The following is a 27,161-nucleotide window of genomic DNA, read 5'->3' on the forward strand; positions in this document are numbered from 1 at the left end:
TTCCACGGATTCCACCTCTTGGGTCCCCTTCGTCCTTTAATAAACTTCTAATTTCTACTCTGACCTTGCCTCGGCGTGCTTCTTTGGTGTTATTCTTCAACACTGGGGAAGCGGTAACAATTGGGTGACACCTGTCAGGATGGCTGTGAGCAGAGGGCATAGGGCTGGAGATGGGGACTGCAGGCTCCAGACAGAGTCCCTTGCCCCATGAGCACTATCTTCCACTCTACCCTGGGGCAGAGCCTGGAAGGGGTTAGCATGCTCCTAGTCCCCACAGGCAGAGCCACCCACCAGCAGGCTGGCATGCACACCAGGCACACACATGCATACATGCACACATGCCACTACCATGCACACCACGCACACACAGGCACACCATGCCACACATATCACTACCATGCACACCAGGCACACACAAGCACACCATGCCACACATATCACTACCATGCGCACATAGGCACACACATGCCACTACCACGCACACACAGGTACACACCATACACCATGCCACACACATGCCACTACTACGTACACACAGGCACACCATGCCACACATGGCACGACCACTCATACAGGCACACACAGGCACTATACACATACAAACCACACACGGGGAAACCCGCTCACAGCCCAGCCAACCCCATGTGGAGCTCCGAGGGAAGTAGAACAACTGCTCTCCTCCCTGTCCTCCATTCATGGCCCTCAGTCCGTCCCTCGGGTTCCTGGGGCTGTCGGGGTGGCTCCCCTGGATCAGCATGGCCAGCCCTGGCCTGCGACTGACTCTGGTCAGAGCAGCAGCTTGGGGAGGGGGGAGCACCAGGTGGGGGACACCAGGTGGCCGGCCAAGCCCTCAGGGCTTAGCTTGCGCCCTGCTGAGCTGCAAGAGCAGAAGCCAGATCCAGATCCGCTCAGAAGCCAGGCTGCCTCTGGGGTCAGAGCAGGCAGGGCACCCTCAGGGGCAGGGACATCCAGTGCTCAGGATACCTGATCTCCATGGCACCAGACAGCACTGGGACTGGGGGGACATAGACATGGAAGGGACTTGGCCCCAAGTGGGAGGGAGCTGGGGGGCCTGAGGTTGGCTAGTTTCTACAGATAACCCTGCCTCCCCAGAACAGGTTCAAGTCCAGTGTTGGCGCTCACTGATGTCTCCTAGGATCACATAGATCCTAATGTCCCCTGCACCTCACCTTGGGATTTCAAAATGACAAAAGGCTTGGGGGAGTCCTCCCATAGCCTATCCCCAGGCCACCTTCTTGACTGAGCCCTGGTCCTCCCCAGCTGACCCCCATCTGCTGTCCCTGCTCCTGTGTATTGCTCCCGGTTACCTGGAAGGTGTGGTTACCTGGAAGGTGTGGTTATCTCGTTCACTTGGGTGTGCCACCTAGCAGGCCGGCACATCACAGGCCCTCGGGAAACATCTGTGGGGAAACCCAGGGGAAAAACAAAGAAGAGAGAGAAGCCGCAGAGGCCCCGCCCTGCCTGGGAGGATGTGGGACAGATGCTGGCCCTGCCCCCGTCCTGGTCTGCTGCAGTCCCCAGTCCCAATCTCACCCGCTGGGAGCAGACCGGGACTTGGGCAGGGCCCTGTCCTGGGTGCTACGACAAGGATGAGCTACAAGGTGTGGATGGCTTTCTCACTCAGAGCAGGAAGTTTCCAGACAGACCTATCTTTACACTGCTGCTGGCTCTGCCTCTAAGTCCCATTGGGTTCTGGAGCTCAGCAGGAGAGGGACAGGCCAGGCATCCTTCATGCGTATTTCAGAGATACCTAGATGCCACCTGCTTCTGTAAAGTGCAGACAGGGCTGCACCCATCTCTGAGAGCCAGCATGAACCTTCCTGCACTGAGAACTTCCAGGCTCCCATCTTGCTCTCAGCCAAACTCTCTGCTGCCACCTATGAGATCTGCCACCATCCGGCCTCTGCCCTGACCGCATTCCCCACTAGGCACTCCCTGCTCCCGGATCCAGCCCCTGCGCCTCCCATCTTCACAGCAGGGACCTCATCAGTGCTTTCATGCACGGCTCAGGTAGACTGGGATGGTCCCCCAGGTGAGCTCAGGACCCTCGCCTTCTGCTCCAGCTCTTCTCGCCCACCCCCTCCTGGAGGCTAGCCGCCCACCCTTACCCCTTTGCCTGCTTATTTTCTACTTAGCACTTTTACCACCTGACAGTATTAGTATGACTATTTTGGTACCGGGATTGAACCCAGGGATGCTTTACCACTGAGATACATCCCCAACCTTTTTTTTTTTTTTTGAGACAGGGTCTCACTGAGTTGCTGAGGCTGGCCTGGAGCACGCAAACCTCCTGGCTCCGCCTCCTGAGTCACTGAGATCACAGGCAGGGGCCACTGTGCCTGGCTCTGATGTATCGTATTTTTATTTATTTATTTTTGTCTTCTTCCCCCTACCCGACTTGAATGAGTGCAGGAGGGTAGGCTTAGTCTGTTGTGCTCGCTACCGGGTCTCCTCTCTCGCTAGAACACAGCGCTGGCACACAGCGGGAGCCCCGGCAATATTTATGAATTGAACAAGGAGAGTAGTAGAAAGTGTCTACTCAGTAAAGTACTGGCACATAAAAGGCGCTCAATAGATGTCCTGGCTCGAGTCCTGTGCAGAGGGCTGGCAGATTTAGCAAGTAAAAATATAGGCTGTCCATTCCGTTAGTGACCAGGACTAGGTAACCCCCTGGAGGTCATCTGACCTCGTATGGAACGGGGCGTCCTCTCCTCATGGGGCCGCCCACCTGTGCTGCCCAGGCCTCCCGGCATCTTCCTCTCCCTGTCCTCAGATCCTGCTGTGCTGTGACCCAGCGGCCCTGTAGGGAAGGCAGGGTCCCCAGAGACGGTCTGGGGAGTGCAGTGTCCAGCTTGTCCTGCTTGGGGAAAGCACCACATCCTGCCCTATTGCCCAGGAGCGTGTCCCCTGCAGCCAGCCCTGGGGTTGTCCCCAGCATTGCGACTCTGCTCAGAACATGGAGCCCAGATGTGCCTGATTGAAGGCTGTGAGATCAGAGTGTGATGAAGTCCAGGCAGGAAGGTGCTGGAAGCCAGAATGCGGCCCACACCCTCTGAACCTCCCACCGCGATCCCTCCCCAGGCAGCAGCACGGGGCTTTTCAGGAATATTCTGTTTCCCTTCCCAGCCTGCTCTCACCCTGGCCTCCAGATGGTCCAGGGAAAAGCAGGCTCTCTGCAGGAGGCTGAAGGCCACACCACAGCTGGCTTCCCGAGACCTCCCTTCCCACGAGGCCGCACCACGCCTGCTCAGAGGCTCCGCTCTCCCTTCATCACCACCCCTCTGCAACCAATCAGAGACTGGGTGGGAAGGCCAGAGAGACCAAGAGCAGGACCTGTCCCAGAATCCCTGGGAATCAAGGAGCCCGCAGAGCCCTGAGCCCCACGAGGACCTCCCAGGTCAGAATTCCAAGCATGGTCACAGGTCCACGAACCTCCAGGTGAGGGGACGTCAGTAGGACAGAAGCAGGGCAAGTCTGTTAAAGGAGCCGGGTCTCTGGGACTAGCAGGCTCCTCCACCGAGGCCCAGGCCTTGGCCTCACAGCTCCTTCCTTTTCTGCCCGGCCAACAAGCCTGTGCTGGGCTCCTCCATGCAGAGGGAGCCTGGGTGCCCAGACAGGGGAACCCACAGGTCCTCCAGAAGAAAGGCCACTCCACGAGGTCTTAAGCTGGAAGGAAGGGTGTGTGGTCGAGGGGAACAGCATGGGCAAAGGATGGACTTGGAAGAGTAAGACTGTGCTGCTGGGAGGCCCAGAGGACGGCAGGGCAGGCTGCTGCCCAAGAGTCACGCTGGAGAGTTGGCTTCATGCCGCAGGTTGGGGAACCCCATCTTGGAAACATGCAAATCACTCAGAGAATGTCCAGTTAAACATAACTGCTGACTTCAGCTTCCAGTGAGCACTATTAAAGTGATGATCAAGTTCAAAAATCCAAGTTTAGAGGACCCGGGTCCCACGCAAGGCAGCAGCAAGGCCGAGGGAGAAAAATTGGAAGAAAATCAGAATATAATATGTTAGGCTCCCTGGCCAGCCCCGCCCAGTAAGCTACTGCTACCCCACAGAAGGCGACAAGAGTTTATTTACTGGAGATTTTGAAGACATTCTGGAATTGAAGCTTGCAGAGTACTGGCATATAAAAGGCGCTCAATAGATGTCCTGGCTGGAGTCCTGTGCAGAGGGCTGGCAGATTTAGCAAGTAAAAATATAGGCTGTCCATTCCGTTAGTGACCAGTACTAGGTAACCACCTGGTGGTCATCTGACCTCGTATTTAACAGGGCGTCCTCTCTTCATGGGGTCATCCAACCTGGATGAAGGGTGAGAGGCTAGGCAAAAGTGTCACCATGGCTGTGGGGTGCCCTGCCTGTTCCCCATGCCCTGGCAGCAGGGCTCATACCCTGAGAGCAGGAGATGAGAGGAAGAGTTACAGGAGAGATGGACCCGTCCCCAAAGAAATGCCTGCAGGTGACACATTGGGAAGCATCTTTAATAGAAAAAAGTCTGTGATTGCCTAATGACCCTCTATGGCACAGACCAGGCAACGAGGAGAGGAACTATATAAGGAGCAGAAGAAAGAAAAAACTAATCAACCTCCACAGAGAGACTCGAGAAGGCGCTGCCTTCAAGAAACGAACGAACAGGTGCTAGTTTTAAACACTCTTAGGCAAAAAAGAATTCCTGCAAATTAAAACCACAGCCAAAAGGAGAAGCTGAATAGAAGAGTTGGATGCTAAAATCTCCTTGAAAGATGAACCGAAAGATGGGAAAAGGAGAGGAAAGTAAATAAAGCGATTATTCTAGGAGACTGACATCAGGAATTTCAGAAGGTTAAAAGACCAGTTAACCAAACAAAATGCAGCAAAGTGCATGGGGCCCATTTTTGGTTTTGTTTAAGTCACAGTCAAATTTGCAGAACTGAAAGGCACAGCTCTCCCAGCTGAAGGCCCACCCCTGGCCTGGCACGGTGGTTCCAGAGCCGTGTGGTCCCTGGACAGCAGCGCCATCCCTCCCTCCAGGGGACTGATTCATGGTACTGCTGGAGAACCACTGGCCCAGAACAGAAAGCACACATTTGAAAAAGTCCAAAGCACCTGGGACAGGCGAGATCCTAAAATGCTTCCAGAAACATATAGAAAGCCCTCATCCAAGGGGATAAGAGCATCACTGATCTCCACAGCTGCCCTGGATGGGCATGTTTTCCACCTGCAATGAACACAGGGTGAAGGTAGAGGAGACACATGGTTCAGACCGAAAGGAAGGTGCTCTCTAATACTTTACGGGTCTCATGCATCCTTTCTTAAGACTGCTGCTAGATGTGTACCTTGAAATGAGGGAGCAAGTCAGTAAACTAAGAAATAGGAGCACGTGGGGCTGGGGATGTGGCTCAAGCGGTAGCGTGCTCGCCTAGCATGCGTGCGGCCCGAGTTCGATCCTCAGCCGTACCACATACCAACAAAGATGTTGTGTTTGCCGAGAACCTAGAAAAAATAAATAAATGTTAAAATTCTCTCTTTCTCTCTCTGTCCCCCTCTCTCTCTCACTCTCTCTTTAAAAAAAAAAAAGAAATAGGAGCACGTGGGATCCAGGAAATGGAGGGGGGAGGGCACTGAGTTAAAAGGGAAACGAAGGGAATGCCCAAGAAGATGGTCGACACTTTAGACTAGATCCTGCAAGTGTCTGGGAGCGCTAGAGTGCCAGGTGCTGGGTAAACATGGTGCACCAGCCACTCTCCTCAGAGAACTTAGAGTCTGAGGGGGAGACTGATGACTGCGCCCCATTTCAGTGCAACGTGGCAAGTGCCTTTATAGGAGAGGCAGCAAGGGGGGCACCTAACCCAAACTTGGAGATCCGAAAGTCGTTATGGAGCTTGAGCCCATAACAAGACTAGAACAAGGTCAGGCCAAGGAGAGCCGTGAGCCGTCCAGCCCGCCATTATCCATAACCAACCTCATCTGTAACCTTAACCCCAGGCCTCCTTCTTCCTCTAGAATCTCCCTCCATCAACTCTTTAAAAACAGACTCTGTGTAGCCAGGTGTGGTGGTGCACACCTGTAATCGCAGCGACTCAGGAGGCTGAAGTAGAGGATCACACGATCGAGGCCAGCCTGGCCAACTTAGTGAGACCAGTCTCCAAAAAATAAAAAGGGCTGGGGATGTAACTCAGTGGTCAAGTGTCCCTGGGTTCAGTCCCCAGTACAGGGGGTGGGGTGGGGTTACTATGAGAAGATTATCAACACTGGTTCATGATAAAACAAAAATTCTGAATAGATTTATAACTATTGTTAAATTAGTAATTTTAAAGCTTTCTACAGAGAAAAGCTCAGGCCCAGGTGACTTCATCAGTGAATGCCACCAGAGAAAAATGAAAAGAATGATTCTCAGTCTTTCACAAATTCCTCCAAAAAAACAGAAAAAGAAGGATCTTCTGGTTTGGATCTGGGCTGTCCCCTCCAAAGCTCATGTTCTAGAAGCACGTTTTAGGCAGTGTTCAGAGATGAGCCGATCGGACTGTGAGGGCTGTAATCCCAAAAGTGGATTAATCCATTTGATGGATTAGTAATTTGAATGGGCTACTGGGTGGTAATGGTAGGCAGGCGGGGCCATGGCTGGAGGAAATAGGTCACTGGGGGTATGGCCTTGGGGACTCTTTCTGCCCCTGGCCCCTGCCCCACTCCACCCCCTCTCTCTTTCTCTGCTTCCTGGCTCACCGCGGATCTCCTCTAACAGCCCGGAGCAATGGAGTTAGCAGACCTCGGACCATGACACTGAGCCAAAATAAACTTTTCCTTCTGTAAGTTGTTCTTGTCCACCATTTTGGTTATAGTGGCACAAAGCTAACTAACACAAAGGAGTACTGCCCAATTCAATTCTGAGGCCACTAGTATTATTCGAATGCCAAAACCATACAGAGACCTCACAAGAGAAGCCAACTACACACTAATATCCCTTATGAATGGCAATGTCAATGTCCTCAGCCAAACACCACATGGAACCCAGGAATATGTGCATACACCAAGACCAAGGGGCATTTATCTTAGGAACCCACGGTTGTTTCAACGTATGAAAGTCACTCAGGTAATGCGCCACAATAATAGAATACAGATCAAAAGCACCACGTGATGACCTCAATAGACACAGAAGAAACATTCAACAAAATCGCACACTCTCTCAAGATGAAAACACTCAGCAAAGTAGACACAGAAGGGAGCTTCCTCACCTGATAAAGGGCCTCCATGAAAAACTCTCAGCCAACCCCATGTTCAACGTTGGAAGACTAGATGCAGGCCCCGCAGACTAGATGCAAGAGAAGAACTCACCTTGCCCCTCCATCAGCAGGTACTGAGGCCTGACCATGGAAGACAAGCAAAAATAAAGACATCAATAAGTGGAATCCATTGGAAAAGAAGTAAAACCGTCTCTATTCACAGATAACATGATCTTGTGCATAGAAAATTCTAAGGAGGGCTGGGGATGTGGCTCAAGTGGTAGTGCGCTAGCCTCCCATGCGTGTGGCCCGGGTTCGATCCTCAGCACCACATACCAACAAAAATGTTGTGTCTGCCAAAAACTAAGAAATAAATAAATAAATAAATAAATAAATAAATATTAGAAAATTCTAAGGAATCCACCAAGGGAAAAAAATAAATAAAACAATAAAAGCCATAAGGCTGGGAAAAAATATTTTAAAAGCTGTAAGATGAAGAAACAAATTTAGCAATATTTCAGGACACAAGATCAATGTACAAAAATAAATCATGTTTTTCATACACTAGTAATAAACCATCCAAAATGAAATTAATAAAATGATTCCAATTTATAACATCATCCCAAAAAAAGTACTTGGGAATAAATTTTACAAAAGAAATGCAAGACTGGTCCCTGAAAAACTACAAAATATGGTCAAAAGAAAGGAAAGACCTGAATAAATGGAAAACTCTCCCAACGCCACAGGTCAGAAGGCTCAAGGCTGTCAAGATGACTCTTCCTGAAGTCATGTAGACGCAGTGTGACCCACTGCACACTGATATCCCTTGTTTTTAATAACCATCTTGTTTTTGTGCAGAAATGGCTAAGCCGATTCTAAAATTCATGTGGAAACACAAGGGACTTGGAACAGTCAAACAAACCTGATAAAGAACAAAGTTGGAAGAGTCATGCTCCTAGATTCTAAGTCTTACTACAGAAGCCACAGTAATCAAGACAATGTGGAGCTGGCACAGGTCACAGGCATATAGGTCAATGGGACAGAATCGAGAGTCCAGAACTAACAACATTTAGATCCAATCGATCTTTGACAATGGAGCCAAGGTAATTCATTGGAGTACACATTGGTTTTTCAATAAATGATGCTGAAACAACTGGACACACACATTCAAAAGAACTTAACTGGGCCACCCGCCTCACACCAAATACAAAAACTAAAATGAATCAGAGACTTGAATGTAAGAGTGAAAACTATAAAACTCATATAAAAAATGGGTATAAACCTTCATGATCCCTAGATAGGTAATAATTTCATAGATATGACACCAAACTACAAATTATAATCAATCAATTGGAATTAATAAAATGTATTTTTTTTTTAAATTTACAGTGCTAGGGATTGAAACTTTGGCCTTATGCATCCTAGGGAAGTGTTCTACAGCTAAGTCTCATTCCTAACCTTGAAATTCATCAAAATTTTATAAAAGACACCATTAAGAAAATGAAGATACCCTGAAGAATGGGAGAAAATATTTGCAAATCTATCTCATAAGGGTCTTGTATACAGAATATGCAAAAGAATCTTACAATTCAATAATACAAGACAAATAACTCAATTAAAAGTGGGCGAATAATATGAATAAACACTTCTCCAAAGAAGATAAACAAATGTCCAATACAATAAGTACATGAAAATATGCTCGACATCATTAGCGAGTAGGGGACGCCAGTCAAAATCACAGTGGGGTAGCACCTCACCTTTGTGAGGAGGACTATAATGAACACAGGTGGGTGATAAGGAGTGTTGGGAGGATGGAGAGGAACTGGACTCTCATACTTGCTGGTAGAATTGTACAACTGTGCAGCTGCTTTGGGAAATAGTTCCTCCAATATTAAACATAGAGTACCATGTGACCCAGTATTTCCACTCCTAAATATATACACCAGAGAAAAGTAAACATTTAATAGAAAAAGAAAAAATCATGTAAACATTAAAAAAAAAAAACCCTTGGATGGATGTGAATGTTCACCGCAGTATTATTTATAATAGCCCCAAAGTAGAATAACACAGATGTCTATCAACCTGAGAACGGGCCTCAGAGACAGGCCCAAGTGAGACACACCTGGAAAGACAAACTTGCAAAGATCCACAGCCCAAGAAGAGCGGCCGAGGAGGGGACAGTTGGTGCTCAGGGGTCCAGAGGGGGCCACTCCCAGGATTGTAGTGTTAAATAACATGGATCCCTGACATGGAAACCCCCATCCTCTGTCTCCCCTTTTCTCTTCGGGGAGACTTCTAGATCCCCCTCTGGGCTGGGAGAAGCCTGGGCTTCTCTTGCAGCTGAGAGGCACGTGGACATTGCCCATGTCACAAAGAAACCGGCCCAGCAGGGACCACGTCTCAGGACCCTTGACCCCAGCCTCACTCCCAGAGCGAGGCGCACCCAGCAGGGGTACCGCTTGCCAGACTTGGGACTTGGGACTGCCAAGGGGAGATTTTGTGCCAGAGCAGGGATGAAAGCCTGAAGCCCACGTGGCCGCTCTGTGGATCTCCCCGGCTGCAGGGCCGAGGCCTGTGGAGCAGAGTGCCCAGAGCACAGGGTGGCAGACCCCAAGGCAGCAAAGTCGGCTGGGGAGCAGGAGCGTAGACAGCTCAGGCTCAGGAACCAGGGGCTGCTGAAGGGAGAGGGGACGGGGTGGGAGGCGAGGCAGGTGGTGCAGGCAGCCAACCAAATGTGACAGCAGGCCTGGGACCTGGACACAGTGACAGCCCAGCTCTGAGCCACTCCACAGAGGGGCTGGAACCAGAAGCCCCAGCCCCATTGCTCAGTGGTGCGACGGGCTGGTGGCTGCCAGCACCTAGTAGGTGCTCACTAGAGGGCTCTGCCCTGCTGGGGCAGCTTCGGCTCCTCAAATGCAAAGCATCTCCTCCTCCTTCCTGCTCCGGGGCCTGGGCCTCCTCATGGCCCACCTTGCCCACATGGGGCCTCCCACGGGGCCAGCCCTGCGTTTCTCCTCCTACTCAGCCGCCAGAGAAGAAGCCACTTCCTGCAAACCTCGTCTCACATCACCCGGCCCCACTGATCAATATCAACGAGGATAGTAACCAGGGCTTATCGGGCAGCTGTCGTAGCCACACGCTGCGAAGCTGCGACGCACACTCCCCCGTCACGTCACCGTTCAGAAGCTCGTGGCAGCCCAGGAAGGGCCCGGGTGGGCACTCCCAAGGAGCCCAGCTCCTTCCGCAGGCCAGGCACTCCCAGGGGACTCCCTGGACCTGCGGCTCTGGAGCTGTCCTGGGCTGGCCTGGGGCCTCGCAGCCCTCCTTGGCCTCGCCTTTCCTGTCCGCAGGACAAGGGGACTGGAGGAGCCAGGTGCCCCTGGGCTCCCTCTCACGGCCCCCGCTCTGTGATTCTGCCCTGAGTGACAGGCGCTGGAGCGCCTCACGTGATTACGGGAGTCCTCATTTCCTCGCTTCCATTAATACAGATGCATATTTTTAACATCCTCCAGTGCCCTCAATTTGTTTTCTCATTTTCATCCTCATTTCAATTACCCCTTGGGACTGGGAGCCTCATTTTAGCGAAGGTCAAATGCAGTTTCCTGGCCTCCTCCTTTCCGTACCTTCACCTTTGCAGAGCAGAGAACGGCAGGATGCTCCGGACTATTTCCGTCCCCTGGCGTCTGGGCTTGGGTGGGGGCCCACACTTGGCAAGGAAAATGCTCACCTGACCTCCACGTGGAATCTGGCTGGTGGTGCTGGTCTGGGTGCCTGTTAGGTCCCCCATCACTAGACAGGGACCCAGAGCTGCCAGAGTGCTGGGGTATCTGCTGCAACCTCCCACTTGTATTTATGGAAACTGAGGCCCTGAGGGGACTCGGTTCTATGAGGATGCCAAGATTCAGCTGAATTTTGAGCCTCAGTTCTGTGACTTAGCCCCAAGAGCACCAAAAGGAGAGGGGGGTTGCTCCCGGTACCCGCAGGCTCCAGGCTGCCGCCACAGCAACGCAGCGCTGTCTCGTAGGCAGGAGACCCGGCACCCCCTTGGCTTTTCCTCAGAGCAGGCTCAGGATGGGCCTGGCATGGAGATAGGCAGAAATCAGTGGTTCGTGCATGTCACAGCACAGTGCGGGTCCAATCTGCCCTTGGTAGAGCTGTACATGAACTTGAGTGTTATTAGGAACATCACGTTGGATACCAAGTGTCCTTGTTTGAGCTGGTTCACAAGAATCCCCTGAACCAAGAAAAAGAGGCCACTGGACAGGAAGCAGAGGCTTGGAAGGGGTGGAGGGCAATGGAGAGGGTTTAGGTGACTGGCCAAGGCATAGTTGCAAGAGCACCAGGTTCATCTAGTGGCCCGTCTGGGCTTGGTGTGGACTGTGAGGATGTCTCGAAGCACCAAACTCTCGACCCCTCTGTACCTGAGTTGACCTCACCTTCAGTGGCCACGGGCAGTCTACAGGGACCTGCAGGTCAGCTCTCCCCCGTCTCCTCCCCTCACGGCCTCCGCCCACAGCCCAGGCCAGGACTCCTTCCCTCACGACTGTCCGGGCCACCTTGTGTGTGTGAGCAGGCGAGGCTTGCAGCCGCTGGCTGATCCACAGTTACTGGAGCTGCTGGGGAAGGGAGGGGGCTCAGGCTCCCCACCTGGAAAGGATCATTGGATGCTCAGCTTGTGGAAGGGCCTGGGACCCCCAGCCAGGTCTGCGAGGGAAGGGCTCCCGGAGCAGTAAGCAGGAAGTGACCTTAAAGAGAGAACTCCTGCTCCCAGGCCTAGACAGCTGCGCACAAGGAGGGAGCAGGGTCCACAGTGCCTCTGTGTCAGCCCAGCTGAGCCCATCTCAAACACTGCCTCCTGGGGCCCTCCCGCCCCTCAGCTGATAATAGTCACCTGGACACACAGTGGGTGGACACTTCAAGCAGGCAGGGGAAAGGGGGCCAGGAAGGAGGCTGGGGGTGGCAGAGCTTCAACCTCAGCTTCTCTGGTGGGGACAGTCCCGAAGCCCAGTCTCTCTAGTCCCTCCCTCTCCCGCCCCCAGCCGGGCTCCACGCCTCCCTTCCACCTGGAGATGCTGCCTCAGGACCCGTGTGCTGGCCCCCCGTCCTGTCTCCCGACTCCCCGGCAACACCTTGACCTCAGCCTCCTCCCTCCACGTCTCCGGTGTGGAGTTTAAAGGTGCCTGTGTGATGGTGCACGTGAGTAAATTCGTGTGGGTGGAGGGCTCATGCGCCTGGGTGTGTGGGGGTTTGTGTGTACGTGTGTCTGCACGTGCTCTGTGAAGCCTTCTGAGAGCCAGGGTCCCCTGGATGCACACACCGGGGTTGATGGGACTTCACAGGAGGCCAGCGTCAGCAGCCTCCTTTGACCCTGGAGGACACTGAGGCTCAGGTGCTTGCTGAAGGCCCCTCCCCTCCCCGTGCTGCTTGGTGCACCGGGTTCTTCTTGTGTAAGTGGGGTATGTGTTGGTGAGTGTGACCATAGTGTGTGCTGACGGGTCCTCAGTCATCCACCAGGTTGTGGCACCTGCACCGTGAGACCACCGGGGAAGGGACAGAGTGTCCCTAAGGGAGTGGCTGCCTCCTTTGAACCACTCCCCTGGAAAGTCAGTGTCCTCCAGGGCAGGCCACGCTCACCCCCTGGAGTCCCTTGCACTAGCCTGGTACTTCACACACAAGGCTCTCAAGGGCTCTAGGCTGGGCCTGAGGCCTGTGGGTGCGTGTCCCCTCCCACCAGCGCTGGGGTAGGACCTGCCTCTTCACAGCAGGGGGCCTCAAGTTGGGGCCAGCCTCTCTGAGGGACAGGGTACAGGGTGGGAGGGGTTCACACTGAGGACAGAGGCTTAGTGGCTTGGCACAGGTGCTTCTCCCTGGGGGGGCCATCACCTTCACCCCGGGGGCACCTTCAGAAGGGTCAGCATGAACCCACAATTGCTCTGGGCTGGGCAGGCGTCATGGAAATTTCCTCCCGTGACTCCGCTTCCCAGAGTAGCCTGCCCTCACTGCTCCCGCCACTTGCCGCAGCCCAGCTCCTAATTGCACGGAGCCCATGAAAGCTTTTCAGAGCCTCTGGGATCTTTGGGCTATTTTTGCCTTCCATTTGGAAGAGAAGTAAGTGGGTATGGGGGTGTGACCTGAGCACCCCGGGGCGGGGTGGGGGGGAGCCTGGGAAGGGGGATACCCTCCCCCACCCGCCTGTTAGACTCTGAAGAGACCCCAAGGAGGCCACCCCCTGAAGCCTGGGCCACCAGAAGACCCTGCAAAAAGCTGGGTCTGTGGAGGAAGGGGACATTATGGGACTTTATGGGAATCCACCAAAGAGGAAAGTTCATTGGGGGAACCAAGATATCTCATTAGCCAGTCCTCCATCCAGTGAATTATTGAAGGCCCAGCCCCCAAACGCTGGTGGTAGGCATATGCTCCTTCCTGCCTCGCCCAGCTCTGGGCCTCTGAGGAGCCCAGAGCCTCGTCCCCTTGGCCTTCCTCTGGGAGCTGGGTGGTAAGGGCTCCTTTGGGCCACTCCCCTGGAAAGCCAGGGTCCTCAGGGGCAGGCCAGCTCACCCCCTGGAGTTCCTCCCGCTAACCTGCAGCACCTACAGACTCTCAGCCCCCAGGCTCAGAACTGATGAAAGACAGAGCCAAACACTATCCTAGACAAACCAAGGCCACCAATGTGGCCCATGGTGATAGGACACGGAAAGAATCATCCACCCTGAGACCCCGCCAGAGGGTCTGCAAGCAAGGTCGAGCAGGTGTGGAGAGTCAGGGCCAAAGAGACATCCCTATGACTGACAGCCACAGTCCATCCAAGAGGGCAGGACTTCTGATGGTCCCGCCCCCAACTATGCATGTCCCTGAGCAAGTCACAAACCCCCTCTGAGCATCAGTGTTCTTACCAGCAGAGAGAAGGGTGCAATTGAATGACCTCAGCTCTCCTGCCTTTAAAGACAGGCGAAAAGTGGTCTCATCTCTGGGGAGGGGACTGTGGGCATGGCCCTGATTCTGGCTTTCATTGTCTTAGGGTTGTGTAGGTGTGGCTGGACCTCCCATCAGACTCAGAGGGTCCAGGCGAGGAACAGGCAGTCAGCCGTGTGTGGAGGTGGGAGTGGTCAACCCCGGGTGCTGTCCAGTGCACAGAGCACGTCTCCTGCTGTTAGATAGAGGCAGCTCTGAAAGACCAGATCCTTCCAGAGGACTGGTCTCCAGGCCTTTTCAGCAGGTCAGAAAGCCTGCAGCTGCCAGAGAGGGACCTAGAGACCCCCTCCACCTCTCCACACCCTTTGTAGAGGAAGAAGAGTGACTTCCCAAAGTCATAGTGAGGCCCCGTCTCGAGCAGATTTCCTCCATCCCAGAGACTCTGCCAAGGGTTCCCTCAGTGTGTCCTGGGAGGCAGGGTCAGTGCTGGAGGAAGCCCAACCCTGGGCAGCCCCTGTGTGCACAGAGGAAGCACAGGTGGAATGATGTCAAGGTCGAGTACTGGGGTAGCTCTATCTCACACCAGATGGGTGACCTTGGACAAGGTCCTTGAAAATGGGAAGAACAAAACCCACTTCTGGGAGCAAGTGGGCGGCCTTGGAAAGCCCTGGCGCCTGGGTGGACGCAGAGAGTGAGCTCGCAGCTGTGCTGTTGAGGAAGACGTCCAGAGCAGAGGCCACACCTTCCGGCTGGCCAGCTCCTCCTCAAACAGGCGGCAAGAAGGAAAGGACATTCAACCTCTGGCTGGCCCACAGGGGCGCCCTGTCCACTGCAAAGGCTGGCCAGCCGGATAGGCCAAGGGCAGCTACTGGCCACCTATTCTGACTCCTGCCAGCTGAGGCTGAGCCTTGGTGCCCAGGGCACAGAAACAGGTTACAGAAAGGCAAGAGGTGACCTGGATGTTTCCATAGATCTGTGCACAAGACCACCAGGGCCAGGGCCCTCCAGTCCCACGCCAGTGCCACCTCTACTGCCACCTAGGAGAGGAGGAGGAGTCGGCGTGATGGCATTTAGCTTTCATGCCATGCAAACTCCCTCCCCACCCCTCCCTCTGATGGTGGGAGACTTCACACTCCTCCAATGAGACCACTCAGTCGCACACGCCCAGGCGGGCTGGCAACATTATCTATAAAGAGAATTGTCTCTGGATTGGGGACTAAAACTAGAAAGCATTTGGTTTGATAAATGTCACCTACCTGAGGCATTTTCAGAAACATATGCAGCGGCAGCCCAACCAACAAACCACGTCAAAGGAAGCCAGCGTCAGGCTGCCCTGTAAGTAATGGCTTTGTACTTTTCCAGGATGCTCCGGCAATGGCCCCCTGGGGACCCATTGCAGAGCCCCGCATGACTCACTGCACCGCAGCAGCCCTTACCTGAGCTCTGCCAAGACGCTCATCTCCAAGCCTGCACGTTTCTGGACACTGTTCTCTTTGGGTAGGGACCTGCCTTCCACCGCGAAGGGACCCCACACTCCAGCTCATTCCCAACAGGCTTAAACTGTGGATGGAGGGGCTGTCTCCTCCTGTCACCAGCGCCCCCTGGATCTGCCATTCATCTCAGTCCCTAGGGGCTCCGGGTACCATGGCTGAAGAGGAGTGGGAGGCACCTAGCCATGTCTGGCTAAGCTGGCTGTGGGTCCTGCTCTGCCTATGATGGAGACAAATCCAGGTCCCCAAGTCAGTTGGCGAGGGAGAGGGGCTAGGTGAGGCTGTGTCCTCCAGTGGGAGCAGGCAGGTCAGGCCCCGTTGGTCTATCCTTGGGCTGGGCTGCCCCTGAAGGACATCCAGAGGAAGGGCCATCTCCTAGCTGGCTGCTGTGACTCCTGAATGGCAATGGGGAGCAGGAGCAGGGGATCAGAGACGCAGGGAGCCCTGGGGAGGCAGGAGGGACGGAGCAGGTGCCAGGGCAGGTGGGAGGGTAGTGCTGCTCGTACTGGGAAAAGCCAGACTCCTCCCCTTTCTCAGCCCTGTCCCCAAGACTACAGGGTGTCTTGTGACCCTTCATTTAGGCAGAACCCTTCAGAGCAGCTGAGATATAATAGAAACCAAGGTGGACTTTGTTTTAGGCCTTGGAATTGAGCATCAAAACAGGGTCCATTTGAGAAGGAAAAAGGGCCCTCTCTTGCTGACTTGGCAATAGACACAAACCGGAACCTTCTAAGACTTGGGGTCATGTGCTGGAAGACCAGTCCTAGCAGGGGCTCGTTCACTGCCCTGTACCCCGTGACCAGACTGCAGCAGGCTGGAAAGCACAGAAGGAGTTATGGGGGATGAACCCACCCTTCAGGGATGGTCCTAGGATGACCGGGGAGGACATTTCTGTGGGCCGTGAGCTAGTGAGGAACCCTTGGGAAATTCCCCCTGGTGGCTCAGAGCAGAGATGTCAGTCATGCCTGGTGTCCCCCTGGGAAGCCTTCCCAGCGTCATTGCCCAGGCCATTCCCAACAGCACTTCAGGTGGAAGAGGCCTGGCCCCGCCCAGTTATGGAGGAGGAAACTTGAGACCCCAAGAAGTTGAAGGACTTGCCTGCTGTCCCACAGCAGCACCAAAACCAGAACCGGACCTCTGGAGCCCAGTCCAAGACGAAGGCCCCCAGACACTGGGAACTCCTGAGCAGTGCCCACACGCCAGGGAGGGCCCACAGCCCTGTTCGCTGACCCACTTGACCTTCGTCCGAAGAGTGGGTATGACGTTCTCCACTTTCAGGGAAGGACACCAAGACCCCAGAGTTGAATCTACAGCTCCAAGGCCAAGAGGGGATCAGGACCTCGTCTGCCCAACTTCAGCCACAGCCCCCCTGAAGGATGTCCCCGGAAAGTAGGGAGGGTCTGGCTTAGAGCCCAGCGGAGGGAAAGCCCCTGGAGAGTTGGGTGAGGTGGGGTCAGCAGACCCTGCTGGCTGGGCCGGGAATCCTCCCTGAGGTGGCTAACCCAGAGCGACCTCTCCTCTGCCTGCAGGGCATGGCCCACTGACCCCCTGTGGGGACCACGGTCCCTTGAACCTAGGGCCAGCCTGTGGTTCCCCCTTCTGGTCCTCTGCAGCCAGGCCGCTCACGGTCCATTGGCTTGGGGAAGGCATAGCCTCTTTCCAGCCCCAAGGATGACGGGGTGGGCGAGTCCCACCTTCCCCAGCAGCAAGAACACGAGGGCCACGGGAGAAGCTCTTCCAAAAGACCCAGTGAGCAGGACAAGGTCCGTGCTCCGCCTCTGGGCAGCCCAAGAGAAGCCCTGCTGGCCGGGTCCCTGCCCCTCCCTCCCACAGGACCTCCTGCACCCGGCCCCTCAGCCCAGCCCCTCGTTCCTTAGGAGCCCCCTCCCCCCCATGGCCACCATCCACGTGAGGCCCCTTTAGGCCTCTGCCACCTGTGCTCCCCGGGTGCTCCTGATCAGGGCATCCAAGGTCAAGGCCGAGATCTGTGGTCATCTACGCCTGACGGTTCCTGGGGACCACAGGCAAGACACCTTTCCTCCTGGTGAAGTCGGGCTTGGGCCCCTGTGGCAGGGTCACCTCCGTCACCGCTCTTCCTCCTGGCTAGAGCCCGGCTGGCATTAGAGGAGGGGCCAGAGCCACGAGCAGGGCCTTCCAGGGTGGCCTTCCAGGGTGGCCTTCCAGGGTGGCCTTCCAGGGTGGCAGGGCTGCCCCAACAAGGACCTCGGATCCCAGCTTCTTCTTTCCCACTCCTCACATCCCCACAGGAATCACAGCGTCACCTTGAGGCCTGCAGGCATTGAATACCGCAGTGCCACAGACACAGACACACACACTCATACCTACACACACTCCTCATACCCACTCACAGATGTTCATACACATAACACACTCTCCTCATACACACACGCACGCACACAAACATTACATGCACAACACTCGCACAATCATGAATACGCACACACACACACAGTACTCACATACACATGCACACTTGTAACATACTCATGCACACAACACACACACTCACCAATACGCATACTCTCACACACACACACTCTCAAACATGCATACACCCAACACATTCAATACTCACACATGCCTACAAATTCTCACCTACACTCACTCACACTCACCCCTACTCACTCATACACACACAAGCTCACTCATTTGCACACTTTCAACCTTGGTCTGCTCTCTCTCCTCCCCCCAGCACTGGCCCTCCCTGCTGGCCTGGCTCTCCCTGCCTGGGTCCGACCCCTCCCCTCCCCTGGAAGGAGCTCCCGTGGGACAATGGCCCATCCAGCCCTGGTGCTTTGAGGTGCTGGGGAGCTCCAGGTGCAGTGGCCCCTCAGTCCCCATTGCAGGCCAGGGCGCCCTGCTTGGCCTCAGCCTGGCCCCACCCCAGGGGCCCCCCAGCTCTGGTTAAGCTCCACCCTGGGCTTCCCGGGCAAAGTGTGAGGATATTTGTTCAGAGCTCTGCTGTTTGCAGAGCACCATCCCAGTGACACTCCTTCCACCTCCCCACAAGGAAGGCAGGATTGTCCTCCTGGACAGGTGGACTCTTGTGCATAGGAGCCACCTGGCCTGCCCGGTCCCGCCCACGTCCCCAGGGCTCTTCAGGGCTGCCAGCGCATACATGAGCAGCACCTCCTGAGGCGGCCCTGACTTCCAAAAGTGCTTCCTGGATTTCAGCCAGAGGCACTTCCTTGGCAGCCCCAGAGCCTGCCTGGAGCCCGGGAGCCCGAGTGCCCAGAGGTTAGAGGCTCACGGCCTCCTCCGGCCTGAACAGCCAGTTCCTTTGGCTTGTCCCCTGCAACCTGCTTTTCCACTTGGCTGGCCTTGGAGCAGGAAAAAGTAGTATTTCTGGTTTGAGGTTTAGGGAAGGAGGCCTGAAAATTTTGGTAATTCTGATGAAAATAACACAGTGTTAGTTATCTGTAGTATGATGTTCAAAATTTAAATCTCCTTATGAGATACAAACCAGGGATGGGGAAGAAGAAGAAGCAACCTCTGGGAGGCGTTTGCAGGAAGTGCCGAGCATGCTGGGCCTCATTCCCTTTCTTTCTTCTCCCTCCAGGGGCAAGAACTGTGACTAGTTAGGATCACCCAAGCTCTGTGCAAACCGACCCAGGCTGTCTCAGGCTCAGCATCCACAGAGGTTTCCTTCTCACTCAGACCTGGCCACAGCAGGTGCTCGCAGTCACAGGAGCCCTTCTCAGAGCAGTGCTCAGGGAGGGGCCCCAGCTCTTTCCAGCCTGGGACGGCCAGGCACAGGCACAGGGCCAGCTTCTTAACAAGGAATGCTCGCTCCCTCCCCTCCCCGTCAGCGGCTGGAGCTCACTCCCAGGATCACCCAGCACTGTGGGGAGGCTAAGGAGCCAGCCTGGGAAGATGAGAAAGGGACGGGGACAGCGTGCAGCCCTTCCTACAGGGAAGTGGCCTCTGTGTCAAGATGAATGGCAAGAGGCTCAGGCTGGCGCCACTGAACCAGGATCCGACTCAGCTCTCAGAACCCACCTCCTGCTCCCTCCCCGTCTCTCCAGGCTGCCTGAATTGGAGATGGGGACAGTATTCCTGAGAGCCACTCTTCTTGTAGAGCTCACAGTCCCAAAGAGAACACTCCAAGCCCCAGGAGAACAGTCCTAAACAGGACAGAGAGGAATGGGAAGTGCCACAGCAGCCAGGGCTCAGGAGGATGGCTGCATGCCTGGGGGCACGCGGAAGTCCCTGGACTGACCTCAGGGCCTGAACTTAGGCTGGACCCGGGGCGTGCCTTGCTGCTGGTGCAGCCTCCCTGGGGTAAACTGGGAGCACCAGCTGCAGGCACACGCTTGCCTGTTGGTGGTCAGGCCTCAGTTTCCCCAGCAAGGCCCCCACCCTCATCAGGTCACCTCAAAGAGGAAGATACCTTGGCCCCACTCTGACGCTGGGGCTGCTGCCGAGGAGCAGAGAGCAAACACCCTGCTGGGGTAGGCCCTGGACTGCTCAACCTTCCAGCCCCCAGGGCACCCGAGGCCCCCACCCCCACCTCCCACCCACACTCCTGGGCCCATAGAATCCCAGGCTCAGGGCTTCCTTGCTGAGCAGTTTGAGACAGGGACCTAGAACCCACAGCTCAGAGGTACATGGTGTCCAGAGGAGGTCCAGCTCCCGCCTCCCCTGCCCGGGCCTTCTGCTCACATCCTTCCCTCTCTGAGTCCTCTGTTTAAAAAGAAAAAAGGCTGAGCTCAAAGCCCAGGTGGGGAAGGGACTCACCCAAGGTCGCCCGCACCGTAATAATCCAGGTGTATTTGTGCTGCCCAGGAAAGGTGTGCTTGGCCACGCTCCCCTGATGTCACCGTTTCCATGGCGCTTTTTATTAACCAGGGAGATCAAGAGCCAGCTAAGACTTGGGTAAATAACCAGGCTTGGGCTCAGAAGCTGGTTCCCCCAGCTCTCTTCAGTGGCCCAGAGGTCTCTTCCCACTGGGCCTGGAGCAGCAGGCCTGGGAGCCGGCCCAGCCGTCCTGGCCATCAGGGTGAAGGTCCATACAGGTGTCTCTGCCGCCTTGGTCTCAGACTTGGCTGTGCAATAAAATCACCCCGAGAACTAAACCTGCCACTGTGCCCTCTCCACTTTGAGGGACAGGCTCAGTCGGTTTGCGATGGGCCCAGACAATTGATTGGAATTTGGTGAGCCCCGTGGAAGCCAGGGCTGAAGCCTGCCGAGAGCTAAACGGGGTCCAACCCCCGATGTGCCATGTTTTTCCAGTTTCAGTGCCAGGAAGTTCCAAGCTGCCTCATCTCAGCAACCAGCTCACAGTCTCCCAGCGGAATGCCGGCCTCTCGGGAGCCCGAGCAGCTGGCTCCTGCCAGGGACTCGTTGCCCACAGGGCACTTGCACCACGACCTCTCCTGGTTGGAGTGGAACAGAGCAAGAGGGAGCTTCCAGGTTGTCAAAACAAAAAGTCACACAGCCTGCGTCCTGGGTGGAGATCCAATTAGAAGTGATTCTTTGGCAAGGGAGACAGGAAGTGGAGCTTTCCTGACAGGGGAAGGTGAGGGGAACACAGCGCTGCCCTTCATTAGGGCTCCAAGGCAAACAGAGGGCTTAGCGCGGGGGGGGGGGGGGGGGGGGGGGGGGGGCATCGACTCTGGAAGCAGGCGTCAGGGGAGGGATCTTGGGAGGAAAGAGTCAATTCTGGAAGACTCCATGTCGCCGTGGCCTCGCGGGCCAGCACAGGGGTATACAGCATGAAGACCACCGTGTACCTGCCGTGCCTACCCTGCTCCCCAGCCCCGGAGCCAGGAGAACGGGCCATCTGCTGAGTCCACGGCCCTGGCACTGCAACTGCCTTAGGAGCATTGACCTTGGAGTTCTGCCCCAACCCTGGGAAAGGGCGTCCTGGGCCAGGGATGTGCAGCTGGAACCGAGTTTTTGGTGTCCTACAGAAAAACGAGAGCAATGTCTGGGGCGAGTTTTTCCCAGAGTGTCCAACGAGAAGGGCTGGACTTGGTGCCAAGAGGTCTAACCAGGGCCATTCTTTTATGAAGCGACGTGCGTGGGAACAGATGGTGGTTGCCCATTTTGAACAATGTCCTCCCTTGGTAGAAAAGCAAAGTTGGAGACCCTCTGCGGGTTCTCTTCTGGCTGGAGGGAAGGGGCCCAATCTGGCGGGAACTGAAGGATCTGGTGAGGGTGGATGTGGTTCAACTTGTTCATTTAGGCAGTGAGGGGACAGTGGCTTGCCCTGGGTCACACAGAGACTCCTCAAGACTGACACTGGGTCAGGAGCACCTGCCGACTCCAGGCTCTGGCCCTTCTAGGTCACCAACTTTGTGTGACTTCCTGTTGCCTCTGTGACAAATTTCCACAAACTGGGTAGCTTGGAACAACCCAAATTTGTTGGTAGAACTCTGGGGGCAGAGGCTGCAAGGCCCTGTCCCCTCCAGAGACTCAGGGGAAATCCTGCCTCCTCTAGCTTCTGGTATTTGCCTGACTCTTGGTTCACGGCCCAGAGTCACTCTGACCTCTGCTTCCGTCATCACCTCCCCCTCCCTGACTCCTCCTGTCCACCTCTTATTCATAAGACCCTCGTGATTACATGAGACCTACCTGGACAATGCACAGTCCTCTGTCCATCTCAAAATCCTTGATTGAATCACACCTACCACGTGAGATAACGTGTTCACAGGCTGCAAGGATGTTGACATGGGTATCTTTCGAGGGTATCATAGTTAGAATTGTGCCCCACCCCAAAGAGCTACAGATGGTCCCTGACTTATGACTGTTTTCACTTATAACTCTTTGACTTCACAATGGTGTGAAAGCGATATACATCCAGTAAAAATCCTACTTTTTCGAATTTGGACCTTTTGCTGAGTCAGTGATTTGCTTGCTGTATGACACTGTCTCGGTGCCAGGCAGGGGCAGCAACCGCAATCCCCAGTCAGCCCCGAAATCACCAGGGAAGACCACCGGCACACGGCAGGCACCGAGCTGTGGGGTTCAGGAAGCTAGGCGTTAAGTGCATCTTTCACCCACCATGTTCTCAGACTGTGGTGTGTCTATGGGGTGCATGCCCATCATAAGTCACTGTGTTCCAGTCCCAAACCTCAGTACCTGTAACTGGGACCTCATTTGGAGATAGAGTCTTTGTAGATGTCATCAGACAAGGTCACACTGAAGTAGGATGGGACCCTAATCCAACAGGACTGGTATCTCCATAAGAAAAGGAGAAAAGACGCAGATACACAGGGGACAAGACATGGGACAACCCCGCGAGGAACCAGCCAGGGATGTCAAGGGGTGCGGGCATCCCAGGAGCCACAGGAAGCAGGGAACCACCCGGGAAGCCACGAGAACATGGTCGGCTGGTGGCCCGACCTCAGACTTGCCCTAAGAATACAGATTTCCGTCCTTTAAGCTAGATCATCTTCAGTACTTTGTTACCATCCTGGGAAGTGACACAGGGGCCATTCTGCCTGCCACAGACCCAAAGTCATTTCCCACGGCCAGTTCACCTGTGGATATGTGAGTAGAAGTATCACAGAATCACAAAGCAGATTCCAGGGACCCAGTGACTCGCCACACAGGCTAGAGTCCTCCCTAGAGGAGCTTCGGAGCCAGAGGCAGCTGGGAAAGGGCCTGGAGTGCAGTCACGTGGCCTGCCCAGCCTTGGTGTCCACATCCGTCAGGTGGGGTCAGTCCATAACCCTCAGGATGAAACACCCAGTACCCCGTAGGCGCTCAGTGTGTTCCAGTTGCTCTTCCCTGCTCCTCCTCCCAGGGGCACCCCGAGCCAGGGTGCTGCTCACAGCTTCTGGGAGGGACCAGCTCTGCTGCTAGGTGCACCAACTTCTGCCTAACGTCCAGCTCCTTCCCACCCTCCAGCCCCAGGCGGGGAAATAACAGCCTTCCACAACTGCCCAGACCGAAACCCCACAACAGCACCCTCACCTACGCAGCTCACGTGCCCAGGGGCACACACCGTCTACACCCTCCACCTGCCACGTGACGTGAGCACGCTACTTACACACCTGCTCTGTTCACCCTGAACATCCATGACATGTGTACATCTGCCTACCCACACACACTCCACACGTGTGTGATCCTGCTTTTCTGGGGGACTCTAACAGCCTGGGAGTTTTACAGAATGCTGCACAGGAGTGAGACAGGGGAAGCTCAGGCACATGGTGGCGTAAATGACACCCACAGACAGTAGGAGGACAGAGGCCAGACAGCAGAGGTGCCTGTGGAAAGAACACAGCACAAACCCCTGTAGGTGTGAAAATGGCAAAACCAGCATCATGCATCGGGTGCAGCGCAGAGCCAGGACTTACGACTGTTCTGTAAGAATTTCATACTTCAACGACAGTTAAAAAAAAAAATGGTGAAAGAGTTTCAAGAGTGTTCCAGAAGTCTGGGAATAGGGAGAGACACACCCAAAAAAACAGAAACAGAGAGAGAGAGAGAGAGAGAGAGAGAGAGAGAGAGAAGGGGGTGGGGGGACATACCGCACAGAGCCGGGGCAAGATGCACCCTGAGGCTCCTGACTCACTCCACCCTCATCATCTCTGATGACTGGTCCCCACCCCACCTGCACCCCACTGGATCCCATGGGGTCTCTGAGAACTCCTCTGTGAGGAAACCCAAGGGCTTTTAGTCTGTCCTTCCCCAGCAGAGAGGCCAACGCCTGAGAGGCCAGAGGCTGCATGGCTGTCCAGGACGGTCCTCTCATGCTGAGGCTTGCCCTGCACACAGGCAGCTTATCTCATCCAGATCTCTCCAATTATCCCTCATCTTCTTCCGCTCTGATCTTTGGAATATTTGCTCTTGAAGCCATCAGCCACCATATAAGCAGTCAGGCGGCCTCCGGCAGCCATGCTAGAAGGAAGCCCAAGCTAGCCCACAGGGAGAGACTACGCAGAGAGGCCCTGTCTACAGGAAACTCTGGCTGTTCCAACACTGGGCATGTCTGACCAGCCACATGGGTGCCCACAGAAACCACCAGAAAGAATAACATGACTGGTGGTGTTTTAAGCCACTGTTTGGGGGTGATTTCTGGCATAGTGATAGGTCACTGGAACACCCCATTTGCAATGACTTGTAGAATCAGACAGAAATCCAACTCAGAGGGCTCTGGGCAGAGGCCAGCCCTGGAGACTCCTACCTGGGCTGAATCCCACTAATGAAGGTTGGAGAGGAGGTCAGAGCCTCACCTGCAGTGGGGGTCGTTGCTTCTGCCGGGATCTCTCCAGGCACCTTGGCTGGGTGAGCAGCAGGAGTAGATCAAAAGAGGCCATGAGTCCTCACTGAGCAGTAGGCCCAGGGTTAAGGGCAGGGGTGGCACTGCACCCTCCTACCTCTGCCAGCCCAGGGTCACCCTACCAGAGAAGTGACCAGCCACGGCCCAAATTTGGCTTGTTAAATAACGGAGTCAGGTGGACTCCACAGCCTGGGAGGAATCCGCCAACTCATGAGATTTTAATCTTTCCAAAGCTCCCGGGTCACCACTGGAATGCTGTTCTGGGCTTGCAGAGGGACAGCTGTGACCAGTCTTGTTCTCTGTGCCTCCTAGAGGTTCAGAGCTCAGGCACCGCAGCCCACCTGGACTCTCACTCGCTCCAGAACCTTCATGTGTCAGGGATATCTGTTGGGTGGCACAGTCGGGCAACTCTGGGTGGGCTACATGGGGCAGAGTGGTAGCTCAGGGACACCCCAGGGCCAGGGGTGCCCACTAGAAGCAAAAACACCAGACTCAGGTTAGCAGGGCACTGGGGGCAGGCTGAGTGTAGCCTGAGCCCAAGGCCTCCTGGCCAGCAACTGTGGGGTGGTAGGGAGGAGAGGGGGGTCAGAGAGGCACCCCGTCACTGGCCCTACAGGTCCAGGACCAGAGGGCAAATTTAGAAAAGTGGACCCTCCCAGAATGTGTGTGTTCCAACCCTCATACCTCAAAACCAGCAAAATCGACTTTTTACAAACTCTTAATACAGCGCTGTGAGAGGGAGAATGAGATACAACCAAGCCCAATCAGACAGGCCCCGGGGCACCGCAGATGATGAAGGATTCAAACGCCCTCCTTCCTGTTCATGTCTCTGATTGAGGACGGTCACAGTGGCGGGTGACCTGAGACTGCCAGGGAGCCCTAGGGTGGGGGATACTGTAGGGGAACTTGAGCTTTGGGGTCAGACGGGCCTAGACTGAAACTGATTCATCTAAAATTCATTCAATTCTGTCCTTAAACTGGCCCCCAATTGCTTAACCTCTCAGGGTTCAGGTCCCTGGTTTATAACTTGGGGGTGAGGGTAGCACCCACCTCAGAGTGGCGAGGACTGAGTGGAGCCCTTTTGAACTTGACACTCAGTGGGCATCCCCTTGGTAAACTTAAGGTTAAGGAAAATCAAGTTTTCATTCATACCGTGATCTGGTTGTTAAACACTCTGGTCCAGCCGTCAGAAACGACCTTTCCTCTCACTGTCCTGGGGCAACAGAGCCGAGTCTGACCTACCCGTGTGAGAGGGGTGGCTGCTGGACATGCTCAGCCTCCCCTGGGCCAGACACCTCGGTTCTCCCCCCCAGACGCCCTCCAGCCTGAACTGCCATGGGAAGGTGCTGCCTGCACCCCTGGGGCCTCTGGAGGGGTCCAGCTGCATCCAGGGTGATGGGACCAGAGCAGGAAATGCAGCAGGAAGGGAAGAGGAGAGGGGACAGAGAGGAGAGAGGAGGGGTGAGGGTCTGGAGGGTGGCCTCCCAGCGTCGCCCCGCTCCTGGCTGGCTCCACACCCAGGACCTGTCGGCCTGGCATGGCCCCCGATTCAGGACCAGCTGCTGCTCCTCGCTCTGGCCCTTCCCTGCAGGCTGACTCAAAGCCCATCAGGCAGGGCCTGGAGAAGGAAGCCCACAGGAGGTGCCTGCCCTGCCCACGGCTGCTCCTCCCATGGAGACAGGAGAATGGGCTCAGGAATCAGAAGGGCCTGGGTTTGAATCTCACACTTACCTCCAGGGCCAAGTCCTTCCACCCCACAACCCACCTCCTCACCTGCTGAGTGGGAAGGGGATCGCCCTCACCTGGTGGTGTCCAGGTGAAGTGGGGCCCGGGGTATGCAGAGGCTCTTGCACGTAGAGGTTCCATAGAGGGGAGACCGAGCAGACAGGTGGGAGATGCTAAGGGCTGAGTGCAGCCACCTCCTGGGGTGAGCTTTCGGCTCAGTATGTCTGCTGTAGGCAGGGCTTGAGGCCAGGTCAGCTCCTTGGGGACCTGTCTGCAGAGCGTCACCTCAGCCCCACTCTGAGAAGAAGGGAGCTCCGTCTCCCACCCAAGGCCTGGGCCGCAGTTTGAATGGAGGGGATTTGCTGCCTGGCAGCTCCTTGGGAAGGGGTCCCAGCTGGGGGCAGGGAGTCGGCTTCACAACAGCGAGTACACACTCCCTTCTCTTCAGGGTCTCCCTCCCCTGAAAGCAGCCCTGCATTGTGCTTGGAGCTCCATTCAAAGGGAACTTGTCACCAGCGCCCAGGGGCACAGCTCACAGAGGATGGCAGCAGCTCTGGTGTTGTT

General features: G+C 55.3%; 2 long non-coding RNA genes across 4 annotated transcripts; one reads left to right on the plus strand and one right to left on the minus strand.

Moving 5' to 3' along the window:
• On the minus strand, nucleotides 1-25,016 carry LOC144369464 (uncharacterized). Of its 3 annotated transcripts, XR_013429265.1 has the most exons (3): nucleotides 24,826-25,016; nucleotides 4,102-7,361; nucleotides 1-3,919 (listed from the first exon to the last, which is right to left on the minus strand). It is a non-coding gene; the product is annotated as an uncharacterized LOC144369464 (long non-coding RNA). The 3 variants fall into 3 exon arrangements; XR_013429263.1 differs by having other exon boundaries at nucleotides 1-7,361; XR_013429264.1 differs by lacking the exon at nucleotides 24,826-25,016 and adding an exon at nucleotides 20,381-21,213 and having other exon boundaries at nucleotides 1-7,361.
• LOC144369465 (uncharacterized) lies at nucleotides 13,103-15,604 on the plus strand. Its single transcript, XR_013429266.1, has 2 exons — nucleotides 13,103-13,328; nucleotides 15,495-15,604. It is a non-coding gene; the product is annotated as an uncharacterized LOC144369465 (long non-coding RNA).
• Nucleotides 25,017-27,161: the final 2,145 nt, after the last annotated feature.

The sequence above is a fragment of the Ictidomys tridecemlineatus genome, chromosome 12 (genome assembly GCF_052094955.1).
Source record: "Ictidomys tridecemlineatus isolate mIctTri1 chromosome 12, mIctTri1.hap1, whole genome shotgun sequence".
Taxonomy (NCBI): Eukaryota; Metazoa; Chordata; class Mammalia; order Rodentia; family Sciuridae; genus Ictidomys; species Ictidomys tridecemlineatus.